Source organism: Bidens hawaiensis, unplaced genomic scaffold (assembly GCF_021521415.1).
Source record: "Bidens hawaiensis isolate Kalapana, Puna unplaced genomic scaffold, B.hawaiensis_p1.1 tig00026222_1, whole genome shotgun sequence".
NCBI lineage: Eukaryota > Viridiplantae > Streptophyta > Magnoliopsida > Asterales > Asteraceae > Bidens > Bidens hawaiensis.
In genome coordinates, this window is record NW_027494224.1 from 1 (window position 1) to 5000 (window position 5000).

Consider the following 5000-nt stretch of genomic DNA (forward strand, 5'->3'; position numbering starts at 1 on the left):
GCTCTAGAATTACTACGGTTATCCGAGTAGCAAGATACCATCAAACAAACTATAACTGATTTAATGAGCCATTCGCAGTTTCACAGTCTGAATTTGTTCATACTTACACATGCATGGCTTAATCTTTGAGACAAGCATATGACTACTGGCAGGATCAACCAGGTAGCATCCCTAATTGACATAACCCGCCCGCTGGTACGAGCCAACACGGGACAGGCAAGTCTTTCAAGGTGATGCGCCACTCTTTGACAAACCCTCCTGATCCCAATGGCAAAGCCGATTCAGGCAAGACAGTAGGTCATGTTAACTTTGACAAACCCTCCTGATGGCAAAGCCAAATCAGGCAAGACAGTAGGCATTGTTAACTTTGACAAACCCTCCCGATGGCAAGGCCAATTCAGGCAAGACAGTAGGCATTGTTAACTTTGACAAACCCTCCCGATGGCAAGGCCAAAACAGGCAAGACAGTAAGCATTGTTAACTTTGACAAACCCTCCTGATGGCAAGGCCAATTCAGGCAAGACAGTAAGCATTGTTAACTTTGACAAACCCTCCCTATGGCAAAGCCGTTTCAGGCAAGACAGTAAGCATTGTTAACTTTGACAAACCCTCCCGATGGCAAAGCCGTTTCAGGCAAGACAGTAAGCATTGTTAACTTTGACAAACCCTCCCGATGGCAGGGCCAAACAGGCAAGACAGTAAGCATTGTTAACTTTGACAAACCCTCCCGATGGCAAGGCCAAACCAGGCAAGACAGCAAGTCATGTTAAGAGAGGCACAAACGCTAAATGAGGGCAAAATAAGGATCCCATGAGACCCCATGCCCACATCGTTTTCCATATCCAGGATACCAAGCAACGCTCAATGGGCCACAACATCAACGCAAGCATAATGTTGTGGATCAAAGAGACCGCCTTGTGGTTCATCCGATGCAACAAAAATGGCACGAGACGAAATCAACTGTAATCAACCAAGACAATACCAACGCTTAGGTACGCAACACAGAAACCCACAATTTGGCCAGGCAATAGATGCCCAAACAAACAACTGAAGAGGTATGCCGGGTGGAAGTTGTTGCACAAGCAAAGAGCCAACCACCCGTAACAAACCAAACACAACTCATGCACCTTTACGATGGACATTCCCAAGAACCGCTCAACTAGTGACAACCCACAAGGCACAAAGGCATTGTGAACAGCCAAAAGCCATGGCAATCCCCAGAAAGCACCGGGCGATGCGAATACCCCCCAACCCCCCGCCCCCCACCCAAGCCGTTCTAGACATTCATCAAGATCGAACGAAACGAAATTATCCCACTTGTGGCAACAACAACGCTGTAAAAAACAGCAGGCAACGATCCACAATAACCATGACTAGGACAGGCCAAAGCATTGTTTTCATCAGGGAGGTGACCTCAACCTGAATAATGCTATTCTTGGGCCTGGGAGGTGCCCTCAACCGACAGGCGCCCACTAATCTTCCAGCTCTCGACCAGACTTCCCACGACTACCGTATGACGACCCCCCCGGGGGAACTAGCCATTCCGGGCAAGGCGGTCAACGTACAAGAGGCCCCCCGGACAAATCAGTTGGGGATCCATCAATCAGGAATCCAACATCCTAGCCATCGCCTCAAATACACCTCGGCAGCCGCTTCTCGAAACCAAACCAGGAAAGCCAAGAATCAAGCCTTGGACGAGTAAAGCAACCCAGCACCCCAGCCACGCTTCGTTTGGATAAAAGGGACGTGTCGTTGCACCACAAAATTTCGTAAACCCACCATCGACCTTAAATCATGCCTAGAACGGACGAGCAAGCATGTCATGGCAGCCCACAGCCATGACAAGGGGGCAACCTTCCCTAAGGCATGCTTGCTCTCAACCCACTCCCCCCTATATATACATTCTGAACATTTAGCAAAGTGACAGGAACAGACATTAAATTTTTGAGGAATCATAATTTTTGAAGGCACCCATATGCTAGCCTTGGCCGAGTTTTGCATGCCTTGGCATGCCTTTGGCCGTGCCTTGGCCGAGTTTTGCATGCCTTGGCCGTGCCTTGGCCGAGTTTTGCATGCCTTGGCCGAGTTTTGCATGCCTTTGGCTTGCCTTGGCCTGGCCATGGGCGTGCCTGGGCATGCCTTTGGCTTGCCCACGGGCGTGCCTTGGCATGCCTTTGGCTTGCCCATGGGCGCCTTGGCATGTCTTGGCCTGGCCATGGGCGTGCCTTGGCATGCCTTTGGCTTGCCCATGGGCGCCTTGGCATGCCTTGGACGTGCCTTTGGCTTGCCTTGGGATGCCTTAGGCTTGCCCATGGGCGCCTTGGCATGCCTTAGGCTTGCCTTTGGCTTGCCTTGGCTTGCCTTGGCCGTGCCTAGGCCGAGCCTTGCATGCCCAAGACGTGCCTTTGGCTTGCCCATGGGCGCCTTGGCATGCCTTGGCCTGGCCATGGGCGTGCCTTGGCATGCCTTTGGCTTGCCCATGGGCGCCTTGGTATGCCTTGAACGTGCCTTTGGCCTGCCTTGGCATGCCTTTGGCTTGCCTTGGCCTGGCCATGTGCGTGCCAGGGCATGCCTTGGCCGAGCCTTGCATGCCCAAGACGTGCCTTTGGCTTGCCTTGGCATGCCTTTGGCTTGCCTTGGCCGTGCCTAGGCATGCCTTTGGCTTGCCCATGGGCGCATTGGCATGCCTTGGCCGTGCCTTTTGCTTGCCCATGGGCGCCTTGGCATGCCTTGGCCTGGCCATGGGCGTGCCTAGGCATGCCTTTGGCTTGCCTTGGCCGAGCTTTGGCATGCCTTGGACGTGCCTTGGCCTGGCCATGGGCGCCTTGGCATGCCGTTGGCTTGCCCATGGGCGTGCCTTGGCATGCCTTTGGCTTGCCCATGGGCGCCTTGGCATGCCTTGGCCTGGCCATGGGCGTGCCTTGGCAAGCCTTGGCCTGACCATGGGCGTGCCTTGGCATGCCCTAGACGTGCCTTTGGCTTGCCTTGGCATGCCTTTGGCTTGCCTTGGCCGTGCCTTTGGCTTGCTTTGGCCGTGCCTAGGCATGCCTTTGGCTTGCCCATGGGCGCCTTGGCATGCCTTGGCCTGGCCATGGGCGTGCAACTTTGGGGCAGTATACTCGGGTCGTTGTGCAAGAAACCAAGTCGTTGGGCAAGCTTCGTATGCAACATGGGGGAGGGGCTTTGGTTTCTCATACGTTGAACCTCCATATTTTAGCTTGGTAGCCAACTTTGCCCAGGCATGGGCGCTCAACACCCACCCCTTCCCTATATATGCATTCTGAACAATTAGCATAGTGACAGGAACAGATATTAAATTTTTGAGGAATCATAATTTTTGAAAACCCTACCAAACGAGGTCGGATTGACACGAAATTTGGCGTGGGGCATCGGGACATTGAAATATGAGTTTCCCAAAAAAAAAAATTTTGGTTTTCGGGTCGGGACGGGCCGCTTGGTGGGCCCGGTTGGTCCGTAAGGCCTTTGGTGGGGGCAAGGTGTCCAAACGGGGTTGGATCGACACGAGGCTCTGTGAGGGTACTCGTGACCATGAGATATGACTGTCCAAGAGAAATGAACCCCCTTTCGTGTCGTGAAGGGCCCGCGGGCCGGGCTTGGTGGGCCCGTGGGCCTGTTTTGGGCAACTCCGCTTTAATGACACGAGGCGTTGCGTCCGGGACATGAGAGGAAACTTTATGAGCGGTTTATGGGGTCGGGGTTGGTAACCTCATGTTTTCGGGTCAACACGTTGACCGTGTCGTGCTCGGGCCCTCGACGTCACCACAAGTTTCACGAAAATGGGACTTGTAGCGGGGAAGCATTATCATGGGTATAGGTGGTGTGTTATGGAATCGTTAGTCGGTCACGATCGTTAGTCAGTCATGTGTTTAAAACGTAGATCCGTGTCGTGCTCGGACCCGAATGCGGACCGGGCTCGCTCGACATCAACGTTCCAGGTTTTTTTACAGAATGGGTCGACGTTAACGGGTATGGAATCATGACATCATGTCTTCGGGTTAACCCGAAGCCGATGGACCGTAACAGGTTTGTCGAACAGCGTGCTAACCTTACCGGGCAGCGGGCCAGGTTTGCCGGGCAACGTGGATAATTTACCGGGCAACGCCGACATTTTATCGGGTAACGTGCTAACCTTACCGGGCAACGTGCCCAGGTTACCGGCAACGTGCCGTGCATTTATCGGGTAACGTGCCAGGTTTACCGGCCAGCTTTGGTTTTGCAAGTCATTGTGGCCAGGTTATCGGGCGACGTGACTTGCGAACATGAGAGGAAACTTTATGACCAGCTTATCGGGTAAAGTGCCAGGATTACAGGCCAGTTTGCTAAATGTCATGTGGTGATTGTATAAAACAATATAATCATGGTGGATATACACATTCATAGCATTGCAGCTACTTGTGCCTCGTATCCACAGAACTTCACAGTTAGGCGTGCTTCGTCTAGAGTAGTACTAGGATGGGTGACCCCACTGGGAAGTCTTGATTCTTTTATTTTTTTACCTTTTGGGAAATGTATAAATGAATAAGCTAATGCTTCTATTTCGGTTGCGATCATACCAGCACTAATGCACCGGATCCCATCAGAACTCCGCAGTTAAGCGTGCTTGGGCGAGAGTAGTACTAGGATGGGTGACCCCCTGGGAAGTCCTCGTGTTGCAACCCTTTTTTTTGATACTTTTATGTTTTTGTGCATGACTTGGTGCCATGTTTGGGTTGAGTTGTTTTGTGCATTTCCAACTTTCTCGCAAAAGTTCAAGACACGTGCCATTTCAACTTGGTGCCGCGCCAACACTTGTATGATTTACATACGGCCAGCCTCGGGCTCGTAGTTGGACTGTATGAGTTTAAGCTTGGTGCCGCGCCAACACTGACAACACTCGTACGAATTTCATGTGTGTAATATATATACAGCCTCTTTGCCTTATTAGGTTCAGGGTGGGAGAATTGGGTTGGTTTTGTTTGAGTTGGACAAGTACTCGGGTT

The 5000-nt window shown here is 52.1% G+C and overlaps 1 non-coding gene across 1 annotated transcript; it reads left to right on the top strand.

Annotated features, from left to right (window-relative positions):
• The first annotated feature begins 4560 nt into the window (after positions 1-4560).
• LOC143573162 (5S ribosomal RNA) lies at positions 4561-4679 on the top strand. The gene has a single exon (XR_013142376.1). It is a non-coding gene; the product is annotated as a 5S ribosomal RNA (ribosomal RNA).
• Positions 4680-5000: the final 321 nt, after the last annotated feature.